The following is a 23,595-nucleotide window of genomic DNA, read 5'->3' on the forward strand; positions in this document are numbered from 1 at the left end:
CACAGGTGGTGATGGGGTGTAAAATGAAATCTGTTATTTCTCACAATCCTCAAAATGCATCCAGAGTTCTACATTGCCTGAATCCTAACGTAGACATCCTCACTTCAACACAGTCAGTTAACGTTATGTATTAGTGAAACAAACATTCAACGGATTATAGAATCTGAAAATTGATGCATTGGAGTTGTGTTTATTTGTAATAACAGAAAATAACTGCTTTTACCAAAAAATAAAAAATGATTATTAAAAAATAAAAAGGTTGATCACTGGATGGAATTAAGAGCAGGCTTCTTGTAAACACAAGCACTCAGATAAAAGGATGAAAGACGGACCAAGATAAAAATGCCTCAGCTTTTTTTGCTTAAAAAAAAATATGAAAATTGAAGTTCAAGAATTCTTTTGAATACAATGAGTATCGTGACTGAGTAATTGTGTCGTATAGTTTTCAAGACACTTTCCATTTTTTGTACAAGTCTGGCTTTCACACACACCCCCACAGAAAAATGAACCTGCAGTATGATTTCAGATTTCATTTTGATTATTCTTGTTTGTTTACTTTTTAATGAAAAAAGACAAACTGTGCAATGTAATATTTCAAAGATGGTGCTTCCATTATTGTTTTTAGTTTTTATTTCTTTTCAATTTGCTTTTTTGTACAGGTGACAGACATGGTTGCCCCTAGCTTATCATGCACACAGTACAATGCTCCAGACACACTTTGTTTTAGGAGGCAATGGCTCCCAGCAAGGATGTGGAATTTTTTTTTAAAATAAATTCTTGTCCAAGAGACAAAAATGCTAGAACCTGTAGGATTTCACTTTTAGTTAACACAACCAATCAAGTAGTGATTAATAACCATTTTTACTTCATGAAATTTAAGATAAAACATGGTAGTGAGAGCACTGTCGCTGGGCAGCAGATTCACGCAGCTCTTTTTAAACACGATCAGCACACTTTGAGCAGAGAAAATAAAGAAATCATGCAGCTGCCTTAGTTTCACTTTAAATATTAAACCACGCAACCCTGTAGTTTTTATAGGGCACGGTATAAAATGCTTTGCTGGAGAGGAGGACACATCTTGTGTCAATTGGAGCCCCTTTGGGTTACATTTTTAGATCTCTGGGAGCACCAGTTTGGCATAGAAATATATTGTCAGATAAAATGCCAGAATACCACGCCATATAAAACTGAAAGCATTTTTTTTCTTTACTAGTCTTCCAAATTATATATAGGCCATCAATTAAAATGACAATTTTTTTGTATATGGATGCCATTAAAATGGGACGCCTGCCTAAAAAAGGAGCAAGTGAGATAAAATACACAGACTACAATTGTTTGCATAATTTCTATACATTTAACCCTGTATTATGGTACACAAAAATACAGCTGATTTTCTTTTTTTTTGTTAATGTAAAACAAATTGCCATTCTAAAACATGCTACTTGCAGATTTTCTTTTTCTGCTTAGCTTAAGTCTTTAAAGTAAATCAAATAAAAAGCAACAATATTCTGAACATTTTTTTTTATCACGTTGTGGTCTCTTACCAAGACAAAATTAATTCAAGATAATGCATTTTTGGGGCTAACTAAATGTTTTTAAACAATCTTTTAAGATTAGATTCTCTCATTCAGTCCAGTCTCTTGAGAACTGGCCTAACATCGCCACCACTGCTACAACATCTCCTATTGGAAGCTCAGTTATGAAATTCATAAAAGCAATTCCAATTAGGGAAAAAGCACAGAAATGTTCCACATTTCTGACACTTCGCCTTTTTTGGCAGTTTGTATGTTTACATCTTCCAGCTCTATTTTAACAGGCAGGCGGGTGACAAAACTTGACTTTTCTACAATACAAATTAGGAACTGCTGAGTATTGCCTCTTCTTGGCTATCACTTTGTCTTGCCCTCTTTTTGGCTTTACCCAACCAACACAGGGATTGTGCTACATCAGCCTTGAAGTCAAATAGAGACAGCTGCTCTTTACTGCTAACACCAAATTCAAGCCAAATCCATCATGTGAAAGAAAATGTGCAAGTAATATTTCTTAGAGCTAAGTTTTGTTAGATACAATCCAATAGATGAATCCAACAAGTCCACACCACCCATGGACTTGTACATCTTCAAGACAGACAGACACTACATCAACTTGCTGTTTGGTTTTCTTGTTCCATCTTTTGACATTTTATTTTTGGATATGCTCCTGCAAATGTGCTCATCAAGTGCACAGACCAGTTATCTTGCCATTTTACAAGTTTCAAATCAACATCACCTACAGTTTCAGTCTTCTCTACAAATTATCCCCGTCCTTTAAGGTGCAAATCCGTTGGCATTCTATTGTTTGGAATTTGATTCAGCCTGACTGTACTCAAACTCTGGATGCCCATTTTTGCGAGTTCTATTTGCTGTTCATGGCTGCAAAACCAACTGTCAAAGTAGAACTGATAGTTGCAATGTGGTGGTATTGTTTGGGCAAGTCGAAGCACTACATTTGCATTGGCATTGACATCTGGCAAATGGGCTGGTCTGCTGGTCCTGCATATACTTCAAAATCATAGGCTAAAAATACAAAATGCTGTAAGGCCACATCTTTGGCTTCTTAGGGTTCTATTGCTTTAGGCTACTTCATCCCTTGAAAGGAACAATTTGCTTATCTAGCAAAAGATGCATTTCCATCAGGATCTTGTTCAAGTTTCCATGGAGTGCTTCAGGCAATTCCTGCAGTTTGGTAAGACCATCAGTATTTTAGAATTGTCAGTGAAGTCGAAGTTTCACTTCATGTTCTCCATCGATGAAGTGACATAAATAACATCAGCTACCTCGGGTATGTAATATTTTGAGTTCCAGTACTTCCTTGACCCAGGCATACCTATGAGGGACATGTGGAAAGTAACTTATTTTGTCTTCTTGCAAGACCTGTGGATGTCAAAGGTTGTTCATTGTCATTTCAAGGAGACTGAGTACATGCTGGGTCATGTGCCTGTGAGGTAGGGCTGATGTCTTCATTCTCATTGCCATCAGCAGTACTGTCATCACATATATCAGAATCTGTAAATAAATAAATACACAAATAAATAAATAAAAACAAACAAACAAACAAACAAAACAAACCAGGTCAGAACTTTTAACCACTTCAACACCATGACGTACGCATGTACGTAAAATGAAAACCCACTTACAGTACCATGCTGTACGTGCGTACGTCAAGTTTCCCATTCTATTCTATGAGCGGTTTATCAGGTTTCATTCTCTGAAGCAGTGCTAGTGCTAGTACTGTGGAATGTGCAATGAAAGTCGGGGGGAGGGTCAGGTGACATTTGTATCCAATTGCGTGTCATGTAACGATTTCAATCTACCTGTGGCCGTTTAGAAGACTGAGATATATTGCAGGAAGCCATTCAACTTTTACAAGTATATATAGTGTTTTTAATTATTTTTGGTTTTATTATTAGTTTTACTTGTTTAGTTGTAGTTTATAGTTTTTAACAAAAGCTAAACATAGCAACGTACATGGAGAGAGACAACGGGAGTGAAGTTGTTTCGGAGCCAAGAACAGTACAAACAAAAGAGCATGCAGCTACTTTACAGGTAAGCCAGCTGCAAATGTGAAACGCTGTGACGAAATACAATCAAAGCACAGCACGGAGTACAAGGCAATAAAGCAGGAGTCTGCGGCAGCCACATCCATTACAATGCTTGCGCAAAGTAGCCCTTTACACGCATTTGTGACAATCTCTCCAACACAAGGGTAGAACAGACCGCAAAAAGGTGCAGGGTCTGCTACGAAAATGAAAACAAAAGAAAGGACACAAGAAAAATGTGCAGTGGTTGCGAAGGCAACCCCGGGTTCTGTTGTATTCAGCATTTCAATCAATGGCACAGAGCAACTCGATAATGGCACACGTTTTGATGTTGTCTGATTTTTATTTGATAATTAGTTTACTGATTATTATTGTTAATATCAGCGGTTTTGTTTTCATTGTTCAAACACCCCCCCCCCCCCAAAAAAAAAAACGTGTTTCTCTCTATATTGAACATGGGTATATAGTACACAGGAGCATAAGGGTTAATGAAAAACACAGTTTAGGTCATTTATTTGTGTTTTATTCATCACATGTTAACATTTTATAGCAATTACAGGTTTGAAAACATTATTATTTAAAAAAATCTGGTACCTGGTAAGGAGTTTCATTTTTACATCTGGAGTTGAAGTGGTTAAGGCTGGAGAAAATACACATACAATAATGACTACTAAAGAAGAAGAAGAAGAAACTACATGTAATGGTTGTACCCTAACACATTGCTACCTCACCTTACTGTTCACTATCAATAGCCATGTATGTTTCATTATCAGAGCTATTTTCCTCACTTTCCTCATCACTACAATCTCGAGGAATACAGTTTGATTTTTACTTCCATAAACAGAGGGTTTTATACCAGTCATTCTATATGAGGAGATTGATTACACATTTATATTAGATATAATAAGCTTTACAAAACATGTGTACAGTGTATGTTTAGAAATACAAATCAGTATATTTATGCATATCTCCTCAAATGTAGTTGCTAGTATGCTATCATAAACATAACTATATAATATATATATATATATATATATATATATATATATATATATATATAATATATATATATATATATATATATATAAATAATTTTTTCACTTATTTTTAATTTTTTTTTTTTTTAAAGCTTACCTTTCAGATTTCCATGTGCACCACTCCATAACAGGAAGTTGAGCTGTTTAGTTGTTTCAAGTAGCCTGAGGTTCCCAGCGCAATCTGCTGGTTTGGAGTTTAACTTTCACACATTGTCCTCTTGTATCTTACTTACTATTTAAGCCTTTAAAAAAACAGTTTCTAATGTGTATGTTTAAACATACACCATGTCATGTAAAAAATAACCCATGACAGGGTGTGTGGTAAGACAATTCTTACCAGACGTCAGGGTGCATTGTGAGGCTGCAGGCCGAGTAACTTCAGCCACCCAGGAAGTGTAGTAATAGCATGCCCTGGAGTGGGTTATTTTGCTTATAAAATGGAAAAAAAATTCTTGAAAACAAAATTACACAAACTAGATTTTTTAAGGAAAAAAGAAATGTATTATGGATGCTTCCACTGAAAAAACACAGTCCTAAATACATGTATTTTGTACTTTTTTTATTTGTCATAAACATTACATTGAACATTCTCATTTATAGTAACATTTGACATAAAATGGCATTTGGGAATTGAAAACAGACTGATTTCCCACATTTGAAGGAGGATTCACAGAACAGTAAACACTGCACTGGTACTTGGCATCAAGCGAGGAACTTTGAGTTTTTTTTTTTTTTTTTTTTGTGTGTGTGTGTGTGGAAATGATCCTACCTCAGGTTTTGCAGTGTTCAAGAGAAGTTGACTAATAATTTCAGAGGTGGATTTCACATTGATGGCTGGTACCAGGCATAATGTCCTTAGATTGTAAACCAGCATTAGATGATATGTGGACCAAACAACTTCCATGTCAGTTTGTACAGTGCCACAGTCCTTCCCGTCCACGGCGAGCACAATAGAATTCTATGCCGAACCCAACCTTGTTAAAAGTCCAACGGTTATGTCAGCAGAGAGCAGGAGAGATTTTAATTTTGTTTTAAATATGTTTCTGAAATTGGAGGGTAGTGGTGAGATGTATCTGTTGTGTCTACTTTAAATATTGCATACTCACTAGTCAGTTTTGTAATGCGATATTTAGTTTAATAAGTAGATGCCACTGCTGCATATATTACATGCTGAGTGAGACTTGCGTGGTGATTTCTCAGATGGCTTTTGAATAAAGTGTTACTGCTTACCTCAGAGTTTTCTTTGTTCTGTTCTCTGACTAAATACCACAGTATATTTGTCATTTGTTTCTTTAACTTAGTGACAGATGATGTTGGGCGATTTAAATGCTGTTTCAGTTGTGTGTTGACATTTTTACATACAGAAACACTGTGTATTACTATTAAGGAGTAGTAATATTAATAGATCAGGTAAGTAAGTTGGTCAATGATGTCATTGCTGTGTGGTAACACAATACTTACTGCATGGTCATGTGATCTTGTTAAGCCAATCACAGTACATAATGTATCCAAGCTATTTTATAAGGCGGGTTAAATTTATAATTTTTACTATAATATCTATGGTAAATGCATTATTTTGCAGAACAGCAAAAATGTAATGTTATTATCCTAACCCTGGTTCCCTGAAATAGAAGTGTATCCATTACACATGGGTTAACCCATTACACCCGATTCCACTGAATACTTCTACCAAAGCCGCCTACACCCGCGACCTCTGCATGCCTGTCTCCACCCCAACAGGAGACAAGCTACGTGCAAAACGGTGCTCAGCGCCATAAACTTTCTTCAGCCTACTGCATAGAATGTAGGCAGCCATCAAAGAATTGTAATGGATACATTTATATTTCATATACCATTATATTTTTATACCAGGGTTATGATAATAACCTTACGTTCCCTTTCAAGTATGACATGTATTCCTTTACACATGGGTAAGTATACCTAAAGCCGACGCAAGGAGATGACCTGCAGAACAGCCAATTGCTGTTGCATATAATAGAAGTCAGGCAACACCGATGGCTTGTCGTACTGATAAGACACAGTAATGTCTACAGAATAGGGATAAAACTATATGAATAGTTGAGAGCCCACTCTTTCACGATACACCAATTTATCACGACAGTAGCAGTTATTTTTCAATTACTTTTTTAACTGAATAAAAAGAAAAAAACAACAAGTTATGTCTTTTTTCACTGTGGAATATTGTCTGCAACAAGGAAGCTACAGACTTTAAAAAAGAGCAAGACTCTAGCAAGAATGAGGAAAAGATTACTAGCACACAGCTGGAAGAAAAATATTCTTAATGAAATGGTCCTTATATTACCATCTAATAGTTGCAAAACATGATACCTTTATTTAAATCTGTCAAAATGGGATTGTAAGCTTTTTTCCTCCTGCTTTATTTACACATATTATGTATTTAAATGTACTTTAATTAGAAAAAATACATAACTCGAAAATATGAAGCATCTGTATTTCTTTCAATACATTTAAAGTATTTGCTTTACACACACACTGCTAACTATTCTCAATTTTTTTTCAAGTAGTCTGCAAAATAAATAAATAAATTTAATCCAACCTCGATGTAACAAAAGCATGGATTAGGATTCTGCTGCAGCTGTTTCCACGTATGGCCGAACACAAGCAATATTTCTAAGATGAAAGAATGATTTTTTTGCAGACAGATCAAATATGCTCAAAGCGCAATTCTGGATCAAAACTAACACCCAGATTCCTCAGAGACTTAAATCGAAACAACAACTGCCCAAAGTCACAATATTTTGTCAGCAGGATTTTAAAGATTTTTTTAGATCAGACACATACAGCCTCCGTTTCATTTAGCTGTAAAAAGTTGTGACTCATCCAGGTTTGGATATCAGACAGACAAGTACTGAGACAGCTTCAGATAATTGAGATTTAACAGAAATGTAAAGTTGAATATGGTCAGCATACATATGAAAACCAACACCCCTATCTGCATCAATTCACCCACTAGTAACATAGATCAGAAAAAGAATAAGGTCCTGTCACAAAGACGGCCGGAGTGGGTGACGTCAGACCAGAAGCAGGAAATAAACGACAGAGAGAGGTGGAGTTTGGTGGAGCTGAGCGAATGGTTTCGCTCAGCATTTAATAAATAAAAAGAACAAAAAATAAAAAGATTGTAAGACAAAAACACACAGCACTCGTAGCCAAAATAAAAAGACAAACAAAGCGAACTATACAGACAAAACACGGTGAGCAGATATTTAACTATTACTTTTACAATTAACTCTGTCTCCAATCCCGTTCTCCACTCACCGAACACACAACCCAGAGTGGGTGAAAACATGCAGCTTTTATGCAGCTGTACTAAGACTCGATTGCTAATCAATCATTCAATTGGAGTCTCGGTACAACTGCACGTGAATTAATAAAGTGCAATTCCCCGTGCTCACATATTATTACTTTTTACTTGCACGTGAAGTGCTGTGCAATCCTCGTGCCTAAATACGAATATACATTTTAAACACTCGTGTTACACAAACCCGTTTATATCCCGTGTACCAATGACTATACACCAACATTAACACACAACAGATAACACAAAATACACATGGGGCGGGCACTTTGCCACAGGTCCAAGATAGATCCCTGGTGTACTCCAGAGGTCAACTTAGCAATATGGGATGAACAACCCCCAACAGAAGCACAATGGCCACAGCCTGTGAGACTAGACTGGAATCAGTTTAAAACAGTACCAGTAACAAATGCATTTGATTCCAGGCAATTCAACAGAATCTGATCCACTGTATCAAAAGCTGCAGACAAATCCAACAAAATCCATAAGGAACAGGAACCTGCACCAGTTCAAAGATAATTTAAAAAGACACAAACAAGAGCTGTCTCAGTGTTATGAAATGGTCTGAAACCTGACTGAAAGTTCTCATAAATAGTATTTGTAGCTAGATGTGCCTGCAGCTGGGAGGCAACCACCCACTCCAAGGCCTTTGACAAAAAAGGTAAATTTGATATAGGGCTTTAATTAGAGAGAACGTTGTTATCAAGATTAGGTTTTTTTCAAGAGGGGAGTAATAATAGTTATTTTAAAAGAATCAGGAAAACTTCCAGATGTAAGGATTAGGTTTATAAATGTGCACTAAAACAGGAGCAACAACAGTCATTTGAGTCTTCAAAAGAACTGAGGGGAAAGGATCAATAAACAAGTGGTAGGCTTCACAGAGGCAAGCACATCAAGAAACAAACAGACTAGATGAGAAGGGTGCAAATTCAGAAACTAGAAACTGATTTTCTCATAACTAATAATTGAGGGCTTTAAGGTTAAATTTGGAAATCGGTAATTATTTTTTGCATTAAAAGCAGAGCATCTCTGCTCCCCTCAGGTCTGACTCACTGCATATACATGCGATTGAGCTCACCTTCTCCCCACTGCTTGAATTACAAATACTGTATCGACTGAGCTACAAATACATTGCCTCCCGATGTTTGGCAATTATTTTCTAAGTAAGACGGCAAGAAAGTATAACATAAAAGTGTTAAATTCAACACTTTTCACAATGTATCCAAGCATCTTGTTGGCCTTTTTTATAGCTTCCCAACATTGTCTAGATGAAGACATTTCTGAGTCAACAAAGACTCCTAGGTCTTTTTCATAGATTCTTTCTTCAATTTCAGTATCTCCCATATGATATTTATAATGCACATTTTTATCTCCTGCGTGCAGTACCTTACACTTTACTCTATTAAATATCATTTGCCATGTGTCTGCCCAGTTCTGAATCTTGTCTAGATCATTTTGAATGACCTTTGCTGCTGCAACAGTGTTTGCCACTCCTCCTATTTTTGTGTCATCTGCAAATTTAACAAGATTGCTTACTATACCAGAATCTAAGTCATTAATGTAGATTAGGAATAGTAGAGGACCTAATACTGATCCCTGGGGTACTCCACTGGTTACCACACTCCATTCAGAGGTTTCTCCTCTAATCAGTACTTTGTTTTCTACGTGTTAACTACTCCCTAATCCATGGACATGCGTTCCTTCAATCCCTACTGCGTTTAGTTTGAAAATTAATCATGTTGTTGGGCATGTTGTCCGTATCCTCCTTTATAAAAACTTGACGAGTAACCATTTAATATATTTGCTATTTTTTTTTTTCTTCATCTATGGTTTTGGCATTTGTATCTCTTAAACATTTAACCCCCTCTTTGAATGTTATCTTGCTGTTGTAATATTGGAAAAACATTTTGGAGTTGGTTTTAGCCTCCTTAGCAATGTTCATTTCTATTTCTCTTGGCCTTTCTTCCTTTTTGACTTGCGTTTGCAGTTCTGTGTACTCTTTCTGTGTACTTTGTTTTTGGTCCCTTTTTAACGCTCTGTAAAGTGCCTTTTTTCACTGAGTATTTTTTTTAACTGATCTATTAAACCATTTTGGCAATTTAGTTTTACATTTAGATTTGTCTACTTTAGGGATGTAATTGTTTTGCATCTCTACTACTACATTTTTGAACAGCCATCCTTTTTCTGTGGATGTTTTCTCTATTTTACTCCAATCTACTTCTGTTAGTCTCTCTTTCATACCTTCATAGTTTGCTTTTCTAAAATTGTAAACCTTAGCTTTAGTCATTACTTTTGGGGTTTTAAGAAGCACTTCAAATGAGACCATGTTGTGGTCTGAGTTTGCTAGTGGTTCTCTGACCTCTGTTTTAGTTATTCTATCTTCGTTATTTGAAAATACTAAATCAAGGTATGCCTCCCCTCTAGTGGGTGCCTTGACAAATTGTGTTAGGAAGCAGTCATTTGTCATTTCCACCATTTCAATTTCATCCGTCGTGCTCCCCACCGGGTTTTCCCATTTTATATGGGGGAAGTTAAAATCCCCCATTAGTATGGCTTCTCCTTTGCTACACACATTTCTAAAATGTCATTGTATAACAGATTATTTTGCACACCGTCTGAATCTGGTGGTCTATAGCATGCTCCTATTATTATTCCCTTTGAATTGTTGTCCGTTATTCTGACTCATATTGATTCGGCTTTATTTTCCTTGTCCATGTTTAACACCTGGGCTTGAAGACTATTTCTTATGTATAGCGCTACCCTTCCACCTCTTCTGTCCTGCCTGTCTTTCCTATACAGTTTATACCCACAAATTATATATTTATATATAATCCATCTCCATCACTCTCAGACAACCATGTTTCTGTAACACCTATAACATCAGTTATACGTTAATGCAGTAGCTTCAAGTTCTAATTTTTTTTTCTTCTGATATTTCTAGCATTTAGATAAATACATTTAATGTTGTCTTACCTGAGTTGTTGTCCTTGTTTTGATGTGGTATCCCTTCTGTTTTTTTGGTGATTTCTCCCCCCTTCCTTTCTAGTTTAAATGCTTCTGAACCTGCTCAAGGATCTTTTCTCCAAGTAGACTGTTATTTAAGTGCAGTCCATCCCGTCTATACAGATAGTCCTCGTTGTAGAATGTGGTCCAATGATCAAGATAGGTGAAGCCTTCCCATGTGCACCACGTCTTCAGCCATGTGTTTTGATTAATTATTTCCAGCTGTCCATATGGTCCTTTGCAAGATACCGGTAGTACACCAGAAAATACCACTGTTTTGGTTTTCTCTTTTAATTTCCTTCCTAGCTCTCTGAATTTGTTTTGCAGGGATTTTGGTTTGTCTCTTCCAATGTTGTTTGTACCGATGTGGATGACTACTACCGTGTTATCTCCTGTTCGTTCTAGGAGCCTGTCCACGTTCTCAGTGATGTGCTTGACCGAGGCTCCCGGAAGGCAGCACACTGTTGTAGTAAGGGGGTCCAAACTGTGAACTGAACTTGCTGTTTCTCAATATGGAGTCCCCATCATGACCTCCCTTCTTTTTGCTCTCTGGCCACCACTGTTAATATGGGTCCTGGATGTTGTTCCTTTCATTCTCTTGATGTTGGTTTTGCTTTCTGGTGGTTGTGTTTGACGAAGTTTCTTTTTCCCCCTGCTTCTGCCTACCTTAACCCAGCTATTCTGATCTCTCTGATGGCTTTCATTCTGTTAGGGGTGGTGCAGACAGTAATGTTTGGGATGCACTGATAACACAACTGATCTGTGTGACCATTTAATGAGAGGGTACACAGAAAATTGGCCAGTGTTGAAATTCCAGTGTTAACAGTTAGTGTTGATTTTATGTGTTAAATTTTCACATCTGACACCACGTGGTGTTGTTTCACATCTAAACCAAGGTATGTTTCACAGTGTAAAACAAGGTACACTAATCCAGAGTAATAATGTCAACACCCAGGATTTTAGTCGGGGGTTTCTAGAACAGCGCCGGTCTGTCCGTGCTGGAGAAGTTCAAAGTAGGCTAATATATTGTAACGGGGACGGCTGGACTGAGTGCTGTGCCCGGAGCTGACCTCCACAAATATGTTAATTAGAAGCAGAGGACGCTGGGAGTGGGAAATAGTGTTGTTATAAATGTTGTGATTATTGCAAGTGCCCCTAGTAGTTATTCTGCCATACCCTGTAACTGTTGAAACCTTCCCACGTTGTTTTATGTACTGTGTGATGTCACCTTGAAAGGCGGGGTAGTGCTGTGGGGAAAGGGCTGTCTGCCTGTGTGTTTCAGTGTTTGGATGGTGCTGACTTAGTGTTGACTGCCTAACTAAACCACATTGTGTCTGTGAGATTTGGTGTGTGTCTCCCAGATCATTCCTGTGTTCTCTACAATATGTTACTTTACTTTCAAGGCAATGAAATAATATTTGACAAATTAAGATAGTAGTGTACACTTGTTAAATGTACATAGTTTATATAGAGTGTAATTGTGTACTCATGAGAGTTAAATTGTTACTATAGCAGTGTTAATATCACCCTCACAGTGTTATTTTCGAACACTTAGGGGTGCTAGTTATACACTGCGAAACATAAATTTAACTCCCATAGTGTTAAATGTTTTACACTATGAAAGTGTTATTTTTTTTTTTTAACTTTTAAAAATCAAAAACAGATTGTGAAGCCTTATGCAGACTGGAAAAATGTTAGATTTGACACATTCTGAGTTCATTTAACACTGGCCAATTTGCTGTGTACCCTATAAAACATGAAACAAAATCTGCATTTATTCATCTGAACTACCCTGGAGTAAAACTGAAGAAAAACAAACAACTAAGATCGTGCCAAAAGTTGTACCTTTGGTCAGAAGTATTAAGCATCCCGACAACGTCAGTCCCTAGTTAGCATGTATTCAATAATGCTGGGCAAACTGTAAGCAAGCGTCAGTCATCGCTTAAATTAAAACAAAATGTGGACTAGCTAGCCTTTTCCTTGATATCTACAATTGTAAACAGAATAGTTTTGGGGAATTTTTATCCTTTGAATCTTTATCCTTCATACTTGATAGTAAACTCCCTGTACTTATGGTAAATATCTATCGCCCACCTAAACCAACATTTCATTAATTTCATTTGAGGCTATATTGCCTCAATGCAAAAAGACTGTAGTGAGTTCTGTTAAAAGGAGCACTATACATGCTGCAGTTGTTCAAAGTTTTCTGAAGTAGTTAGTCTATGTCCACCCATCTCAACAAGTTCTCTATCAACTGATGAGTTAGTTGACAGATACAACCATCAACTAAAAACTGCTCTTGATACTGTGGCGCCAGTAAAAATTAAAAGGCTCTGTAAAATGTAGGACACAGTGGATGAACAATGATGTATATCAAATAAAAAGAAATTGTCGCAAAGCAGAGCGTAAATGGAGAGATACAAAACTACAAATACATTACGATATTTTAAAGCACTCCCTATCAAAGTAGAATGCAGCATTAATGTCAGCAAGAAGTGCTTACTTCTCCAGTCTTATTGCAGAAAATAAGAACAATGCTAGAGTCCTTTTCTCAACTATTAGATTAGTATTAGATTAGTAAATCCATCTCCTTCACCTGAATATTGCATTGTGGCCTCTCCTATCAAGTGTGAAGAATTCCATAATTCCATATTTTGATGGAAAACTACTTAGTACCCACAATTATTTTGAGCTCTGTGTGCCACCAAAAACAATTGAAACAGAATTACATTATTTTTCCCTGATTAACTTACAAGACTTAAATAAAATAGTTATACACTTTAAATCCTCTGCATGTCTTTTGGATCCTATACCAACCAGTCTCCTGAAGGAAGTGTTTAGTAAGTTGTCGAATGATGTAATGAATAGCTCTTTGACTTCAAGGAGGTTTCTTCCTCCTTTAAAAACCGCCTTAGTGAAACCTTTACTTAAGAAATTGAATCTGGATAGTTCAGTTCTAAGTAATTTTAGACCTATTTCAAACCTTCCTTTTTTAGCAAAGGTACTTGAAAAAGTAGTTTTTAAACAAATTAAATTAATAACATCTTCGAGAAATTTAAATCAGGATTTTGCGCTAACCATAGCACTGAGACGGCACTTGTCAAAGTGGTAAATGACCGACAAATGCTGCTTTTGATGCTGTGGATCACAAGATTTTAATTAATCATCTTAGAGAATGGATGGGCCTTTCTGGTAGTGTCCTAAACTGGTCCATATCCTATTTAATGAACAGACAGTATTTTGTTGCCTTAGGAGAATCTACGTCTGGACTACCGAATATTACATGTAGTGTTCCGCAGGGCTCCATTCTTGGTCCTATGTTATTTTCTTTATACATGCTGCCACTCGGGGAGGTTATTCGTAAACATGGGGTGAATTTCCACAGCTATGCAGATGAGACAGATTTATATATCTGTTAAACCAGGTGACACAACAGCTATCAATGCCCTTTTCAAATGCCTAGCCGATATTAGAAGCTGGATGTCTCAGAATTTCTTAGTTAAATTCCGATAAGACAGAAGTCTTACTTTTAGACTCTAATCAACAGATGGACTCGACACATATTGATCTAGGTATGCTAAAATCAAATGTAAAATCTGAAGTGAAAAACCTGGGGGTTATTTTTGATTCTGCACTTTCCTTTGAACCACATATAAAATACATTAGAGTGTATTTCTATCATTTAAGAAACACTGCAAAATTTAGATCATTCTTATCCTTGAAATTCGTACATGCTTTTATTTTTTCTAGGTTAGATAACTGTAAAGCTTTATTCACTGGACTTACAAGTCATGCTATATCACGCCTACAACTAGTGCAAAATGCTGCTGCTAGAATGCTAACTAGAACAGAAAAAAGCACTCACATTATGCCTGTGCTGGAATCATTGCATTGGCTTCCTGTGCATTACAGAATTGATTTTAAAATTCTATTACTAGTTTTTAAAGCACTGAATGGACTATCTCCACACTATCTAAATGATATGAGTTTTATTGTTACTTCTGTTTTTAATAACTGTACTCTTTTCTTACTGTTTATTATTGTATTTTTTTGATTATGTAAAGACTTTGAATTGTATTGTACATGAATTGCGCTATATAAAGGTTTACTCTTAATAATCCACAGCTGCATCTGTATTACTGCGTTTTTTTTTTACCATATCATAAGTTCGATAAATCGATGCATCTGTCTTTTTGGAGAAAGACATATCGATAGTGAAAAATTAGGCATCGTCCCAGTCTTATTATTATAATTAGCCTTCCAAGCTGGCTTGGGAAGCCTATTGTTATTGTAAAGATTTATTTATTTTTATTTTTTTATTGTCTCTTTTCCTCCCAAAACTTTAAACTGCTCCTGTTCGCACGCGGTGTAACGAATCAATATGAAACTTGGGAGGCATCATCCCGTGTAGATTACAGTTCAGATACAAAAAAATTGCGCTCCTGCGTCAAACAAGATGGCGGCCTGATGCACTTTTTGAAAAACCTTTCAAAATCTTCCGAGGTGTCATCAGCAACCAAACCCGCTTCAAGTTTGTGAAGCAGAAGTGGCTGCGATACATTTTACTATCAAAACGGCTGCCACCAAAACAGCTATTGTAAAACAAGATGGCCGCCACACCTACGTTTCATTATAAAATTTTAAACTGCTTCAGTTGGCAAGGTTTAGTTGATTAACTCCAAAGATGACAAGCATCATCCCTGTGTCAATACAATTTACTTTTTCAAAAATGGTGTTTGTAAATTCTTTAAAGACCTTTCAAAATCTTTGCTCAAATGCAAAACTAGCTTATAACTAGGCTTGCTATTTTGATATTAAAATCAGTAAAGCTCACTAAAACGTGGAATTCCCAAAAAATAGGAGTTTGAAATAAACTTCTATAGAATAAACGTTGGTAAAACCTCTCGCCATTTTTTATTTTCTTACCAAAAATAATCATTTAGAAATCATCTCCACTTTGTGTAGTTTTTATACTTACTGTCTGTCCCAAGTCCTTTCTGCTCTGAATGTCTGGGTGTTACTGCCAATCATCTCAGTGGTCCATTAGTACTGTAGTTTCACAGTCACTGTCATTTCACCCTGTTCAGATCTCATTGACTAAAATAGCGCTACAATGCTCTCATTAGCTTACATGACTGTCAATCATCAAGACCTGCACCGACTCTGCACTTTCATTTGCCAGCTACAGTGCCTGTCATTCAAAGCGCCTACTTTGAAATTAGCAGGTTATGGTGTAGGTAGGCTTTTGCTATAGGTATACTGTGACAGTTACTAGTTTGATTTGAAAATGGTGCACAAGAGGAAAACACTTAATGAATATTGTGCACAATACCCTGACCGATGGCTGAAGTCTCCGCAGCAGGACAAAGCAGGCCCAGCTGTGCTGAAGCAGGAGAGGGGGAGCTCAGACTGAATAATAAGTGCAAGTTAGTTCTGTTCAACTACCTAGATTTTGTTCTGTGCATATTTTTACTCGTAAATTTATGCTGTAAAACTCTTCTTATGCTGAGAATTGTATATGTTGTGTTTTCTACAGTTAATTTGAGATTTTTAAACATGTGTAGGATACAAGGTATAGCTCTGCTGTAACCAAACGTCACTTCAATTAGAATTCTGGTAACCATGGTTTTGTTGCATGTTGAATATGACAAAGGGGTTCTGCTAAATAAGACGTTTCTCAATAGTAAAAAAAAAAAAAAGTTAAGCATAAACTGTCGATTTTACAAATTCTCTGCTTGAATAGAAAAATAAAGACTGAAAAAAAATTATTTCCAAAAGTCGATATTAATAGTCGATTTGGCAAAAATAAAATCAAATGGTAACAAGCCTACTTATAACTCCTTACAAAATGCAGATAGGGTAATGGTTACTAAGGAACACAGTGTTTTCATTTGAAGACGCTGGAAATCCCAAGTAGAAGGCAGGGAGGTATGGGGGTCCTCCCCCAGCGCAGGTGCAACGCCCCTCACCTAAATCGAATTTCAGAGTTTTGCAGGGGTCTAAAACTGCATATCCTGGGCCAAAATATGTGCCTTAACAGGGACCCAAAATTCAAAATAAGTGCATAACTTTGTTCTTTTTTTTAATGATTGTTGGTATTTAGAATTTAAAGAGCAAGTAAAAGTTACTTCTGTGTATAAGAAGTAATTACAAAATAATTTTAAAAACCACAAACTTGTCTTAGCAAAGAGTAAATTTCAAAGTAAGTCCACATATTTAAGCATTGTACACAAAGGTGACAGAAGTGCGGGGAACTACTTTTTCAAGGTAAGCCAATTTTTTACATGCACAGTGCCACTAGAACAATTTTTGAAGCGGGGGTGCTGAAAGCCATTGAACAAAACTGTAGCCCCTGTATATGACAGAAGCCATGGAAAACCAGGGGGCTCTGCTGCACCCCCAGCATTCCAAGATACACAAGGTGTAAAAAAAAAAAAAGTGTACAAATGTTGTACTATTACAAAAGAAGCACACTTTATATATGGAGTCCTGGAGATTCAGCCAACTTTTTTTTTTTTTTCCCTTTCAACCACGTCTCCTGGACTATATAACTTTGCATCTCCATAGCAGCTTATACTGAATTCTATTATTATTATTATTATTATTATTATTATTACTACTACATAATAATTTGCCAAGTTAATTTTAATTTTCTAAAAGTTTTTTTAGAAAAGTTTAATTTTTTCAAATTAATATCTTAGCGCAATACGTAATAGAAGAATTGAGGTTTAATTAGTCAACTCCAAATAATCAGTAACTCTAATGTAGATTTGCAAGATAGATATAAACGTTCATCTAGATTTGGTTGGTAAATAATAAAAATATATATATATATATATATATATAGATATATATATATATATATATATATATATATATATATATATACACGTCCATGTGTGGTGTCAGGTTTGATGAAAAGTTTGAGTACACCTGCTTGAAACCAGGTTTTCAATGATTATCTATGCTTTTAACTGTATAAACTTGTCTATAAACACTTAATATTTCATTTTATGATAGGTGTAATAATATAAGCTGATAATCATAAGTGAATTGCAATCAAAAATTTAATTTTTAAATGAAAATCTTGTCAAATTTCAATGAAATGGTCACCCAAAGCAAAGAGATTTCAGTCTGAAGCCCAAGTCAGCTAAAAGTCTGAAATGTGTATAACACGGTGTTAGAACACTGGCCTAAGTATAAAAGTGTCTTTGTTAGATGTTCTCAAAGTTAACTAGCATGTTACCTAATTAACCTTTTGTCATCAATAGATAGGTAGCATAGGCACAAGTTTGTCATTCCTGAATGTAAGGGAGCAGAAAATGACAAAATTTGCTCAGTTAAGCAAAGAAAAAAAGACTACTTACTTTAAGAAATGAAGGTCAATCTTTAAGACAAATCACAAGAACTTTGCAAGTGTTTGTAACTGCTGTGGCCAAGACCATCAAACGATTTGAAGAAACTGGCACTCATGAGGACCGAACAAGGTCAGGCAGGCCAAGGGTGGCCTCAGAATCAGAGAACAAATTCATTCGAGTCACAAGTCTGCGAAAGGCGATTAATTGCCCCTGAAATAACTGCCAACTGTTCAGAGGAGATTGCGTGAAGCTGGCCTAACTGGAAGAATTGCTGCAAAGAAACCATTGTTAAGAGTGCAGAATAAGAGGAAGAGACTTGCCTGGGCCAAAAAACACAGAAACTTGACGTTTGAGGAGTGGACGTTGGTATTATGGACCGATGAGTCAAAATTTGAAATATTTGGGTCCAACTGCAAAGTATTTGTAAGACGCAGAGAGGGTGAGCGCCTAAGTTTTGCATATGTGGTTCCCACTGTCAAGCATGGAGGAGGTAGTGTCATGGTCTGGGGTTGCTTTTCTGGTGACAGAGTTGGTGATCTTTACCAAGTCCATGGCAAGCTCAACCAGCATAGCTATCATAGTATACGTCAGAGGCATGCCATTCCATCAGGACTACGGCTAGTTGGGCAGTCCTTCATTCTTCAGCAAGATAATGACCTGAAACACACCAGTAAGAACTATCCGGCGAGAGGGAAAATAAAGGACAACTCAATCTAATGACCTGGCCTGCCCAGTCTCCAGACCTCAATCCCATATAAACTTGTATTGGACGAACTGGACAGAAGAGTCAAAGCAAAGCTACCCACAAGTGCCCTACATCTCTGGGAATTGCTGTGAAGAGCTGGGAAGACATGTCGGTGATTTCCTGCTGAAACTTGTTAACCGAATGCCTCGTGTTTATGAGGCTGTTATTAAGGCAAAGGGTAGCTATTTTGAGGAATCCAAGATTTAGAGACTATTTTCAATTTTCTTTAACATTGCTTTGATACTTCTTATGTTTTGTTTTGTTTATTGTAACATGTGATTTCATTTTCAAGTATTTACAGAAACGTATACGACATAAAAATTGTCAATTATGAAAAAAACACTAGTTTACAGCAAGTGTACTCAAACTATTGACTGGTACTGTACATATATATATATATATATATATATATATATATATATATATATATATATATATATATATATATATATATATATATTTGACCTTATTGTTGATTTGTACCAGTTGGGGGTCAAAGCAAAATAAAAATAAAAATAAAAAAAAAAAAAAGAGTGGGGGGGGGGGGGGGGGGGGGGGGGGGGGGGGGGGGGGGGGGGGGGGGGGGGGGGGGGGGGGGGGGGGGGGGGGGGGGGGGGGGGGGGGGGGGGGGGGGGGGGGGGGGGGGGGGGGGGGTCAACCAATCAATTTTCTTTAACATTGATACACCTTATGTTTGGCTTATATTTTAATTGTGTTAAGGAACATGATAGTGTCCACATTTTGTTTTAATTTAAGCGATGACTGATATATATATATATATATATAATATATATATATATATATATATATATATATATATATATATATATATATATATATATATATATATACACACACACACACACACACACACACACACACACACACACACACACACACACAGTGCCGTGAAAAAGTATTTGCCCCATCTGATTTTCTGCATTTTTGCATGTTTCTGATGCTGAATGTTATCAGATCTTCAACCAAAATTTAATATTAGATAAAATGGACCCTGAGTGAACAAATAACATAACAATTTGATGCTTACTTCATTTATTTATTAAAGAAGGTTATGCAACACCCAATGCCCCCGTGTGAAAAAGTAATTGCACCCTTAGATTCAATAACTGGTTATGCCACCTTTAGTAGCAATAACTGCAACCAAATGCTTCCTGTAGTTATCGATCAGTCTCTCAGAGCACTGTGGAGGAATTTTGGCCCACTCCTTTATGCAGAACTGCTTCAACTTAGTGACATTTGTGGGTTTGAGCATGAACTGCTCGTTTCGGGTCCTGCCACAACATCTTTTAGGTCTGGACTTTGACTAGGCCATTCCAAAACTTTAAATTTCTTGTTCTTCAACCATTATGATGCAGCCTTGCTTGTGTGTTTAGGATAATTGTCTTGCTACGCTTCAGCTCACGGATGGATGGCCTAACATTCTCCTGTAGAATTCTCTGATACAGAGCAGAATTCAAGGTTTCTTTAATAATGGCACGTCGTCCAGGTCCTGATGCAGCAAAGCATCCCCAAATCATGACATCACCACCACCATGCTTGACTGTTGGTATGAGGTTCTTACTGTGGAATGCAGTGTTTGGTTTTTGCCAAACATAACGGGGCCCATGTTGGCCAAAAAGTTCCACTTTCCATAGAACATTATTCCAGAAGGCTTGAGGATCACCCAGGTGCTTTTTGGCAAACTTCTGATGAGCACTCATGTTCTTCTTCGTGAGCAGTGGTTTCCGTCTTGCTACTCTGCCACGAATCCCATTTTTGCCCATACTACTACAACCCACAAAAAGATCTGACCAAATTCAATGTGAAAAATGTGCAAAAATGCAGAAAATCAGACAGGGGGCAAATACTTTCACGGCGCTAGTATATGTCGCATGTTTGGAACATAAATTTGTAGCCAAAAAAATAAATTGTAATAAAATGTTAACTGTGAAGGTCACTAATGCGCCCCAGATGGTTGTACTGACATGAGAATGATCAGTAAATACAGGACATTTAAGATAATTCCATATTCATTTTTTGTTTTCTAGACATCTAAAAGGTAAAACGTCCTTCATTCATGCAGAGCATAGGAAGTTCCCGAAGCCAAGTGCAGCTTCTGCTTCCAGCTCACAGCCATCTGTTGCAGTAAATGTTTTTATACACCTTTTCAGGATGTGTATTCCTAAATGAATTGATTGTAACTGGAAAAAGTCAATAGAACACATTTTTCTTTTGTTACATTTGTTGTGTTTATTTGTCCTCTGCTATTCCTAATCTACATTAATGATTTAGATTCTGGTATAGTAAGCAAACTTGTTAAATTTGCAGACGACACAAAAGTAGGAGGAGTGGCAAACACTGTTGCAGCAGCAAAGGTCATTCAAAATGATCTAGACAAGATTCAGAACTGGGCAGACACATGGCAAATGACATTTAATAGAGAAAAGTGTAAGGTACTGCACGCAGGAAATAAAAATGTACATTATAAATATCATATGGGAGATATTGAAATTGGAGAAGGAATCTATGAAAAAGACCTAGGAGTTTTTGTTGACTCAGAAATGTCTTCATCTAGGCAATGTGGGGAAGCTATAAAAAAGATCTGACAAAATGCTCGGATACATGTGAAAAGTGTTGAATTTAAATCAAGGGAAGTAATGTTAAAACTGTACAATGCACTTGTAAGACCTCATCTTGAATATTGTGTGCAGTTCTGGTCACCTCGCTATAAAAAAGATATTGCTGCTCTAGAAAGAGTGCAAAGAAGAGCGACCAGAATTATTCCGGGCTTAAAAGGCATGTCATATGCAGACAGGCTAAAAGAATTGAATCTGTTCAGTCTTGAACAAAGAAGACTACATGGCGACCTAATTCAAGCATTCAAAATTCTAAAAGGTATTGACAGTGTCGACGTTTTTTTCAGCCTGAAAAAAGAAACAAGGACCAGGGGTCACAAATGCAGAGCAGAAAAAGGGGCATTCAGAACAGAAAAGTAGGAGCACTTTTTTACACAGAGAGCCATGAGGGTCTGGAATCAACTCCCCAGTAAATGTTTTTGAAGCTGACACCCTTCCTTCAGGAAGCTGTATGATGAAGTTTTGGGATCAATAAGCTACTAACAACCAAACGAGCAAGATGGGCCGAATGGCCTCCTCTCGTTTGTAAACTTTCTTATGTTCTTATGTTCTTATTAAAAGAAAAATAACTTTCAAAGAATAAACAGTTATTATCATTGTTGTTCTAGCAAAAATTAATTTAGTTTATAAGGTTGGTCACAACAAAAATATATTGGTCTCAGTCTCTGTCTCGGTACGTTTGGTCTCGGTCTCTGTCTCGGTAAGTTTAGTCTTGACTACATCACTGGTTCACTCAGGGTCCCTTTTATCTAATTAGATTTCGGTTGAAGATCTGATAACATTGTGTCAAAAATATGCAAAAATGCAGAAAATCAGACAGGGGGCAAATACTTTCACAGCACTGTACATCAATGAAACAGAGAAATTATATTTCAGATACAAAATTACACATTATATAGATACCATGTATTTCATGTATTCCATTTTTTCCTTTGCATTTTCTACAAAAAAAGACACTAAGTTTCCAGAAATATTCATGTAACCAACCAGTCCTTACATTTATTTTTAGTCTTCCAAGATTCTGAGTATACATACTTTCCCATGTCGCCATTTCTCATTAACTACAGAGTCCGAGAATGCGCAAGCACATTAATAATTTATTTTTATTTTTTATTTTTTTTTAAATGTGCTTGCGAGAACTGCAATTTCGAATTTCGAATTTTAGTTTTCGGAAGTTCATTTCTGTTGCATTTTCTGTAAACATTAAATCAATTTCTACAGCAAGTTGTATTTTTTTTCTTTGTTAATTTATTTTATTTTATTCTGTATACTGTTGCTTGATTAAAAAAAATACAAGTACTAATGTATTGGCATGTACCTGAACAAAGTAGCTTGAAAGTAAAAGTTCAGTACATAAATATCAAGTTAAGGTACATGAAATCAAAAAACACGGAAAGTACTTCAAATGGAAAAGAATAATGTTGAAATGGAAAATCACTTTGGTGGTGTACAAATTACAAATACAAATGGTTTTGGATATTTTAGTCATTTTATTAATAGATTAGCACAAACAGACATACCCAAGCGTCAGTTCTCTTTCCTGGGTATTAAAAAATAAATAAATAAATAACTAAAATTCTTCATACATGCATTCATTGTGTGTTTTGTGTCTGTAGTTTAACTGCATTTTGTGTGTAAACTGTCATAATTACTTGACTACAGTTTTAAAGCAACTGAATATGCAAAAGATCTGACCGGTACATCTTGTAGCTCATACAGTGATATTTTCTTTGTTTAATAAAGACTGAATCAGCAAAACAAAGCATTTAAAAATAAAATCATCAACAGTCATATTAATTGTACAGCGAACATAGTTTCCTGAATTAATTGTACATGCTAGGTTTCAAATCGATTTAAGTCAATGTACAAGACATTTTACAATCCTAAAACATATACACA

General features: G+C 36.3%; 1 protein-coding gene across 2 annotated transcripts in view; it reads right to left on the bottom strand.

Moving 5' to 3' along the window:
* LOC121298940 (zinc finger and BTB domain-containing protein 5-like) overlaps nucleotides 1-23,595 on the bottom strand; it is a 48,262-nt gene that overhangs the window by 5,375 nt on the left and 19,292 nt on the right. Inside the window, exon 2 of one of the 2 annotated variants that reach the window (XR_005947348.1) lies at nucleotides 1,455-3,044. The exons of the other annotated variant lie outside the window; for it this stretch is intronic. The gene's annotated coding sequence lies outside the window, so the exon portion shown is untranslated. Of the gene's footprint in view, nucleotides 1-1,454; nucleotides 3,045-23,595 lie in introns of those variants that run through there. 2 annotated transcript variants of the gene reach the window in all.

Source organism: Polyodon spathula, chromosome 2 (assembly GCF_017654505.1).
Source record: "Polyodon spathula isolate WHYD16114869_AA chromosome 2, ASM1765450v1, whole genome shotgun sequence".
Lineage (NCBI taxonomy): Eukaryota > Metazoa > Chordata > Actinopteri > Acipenseriformes > Polyodontidae > Polyodon > Polyodon spathula.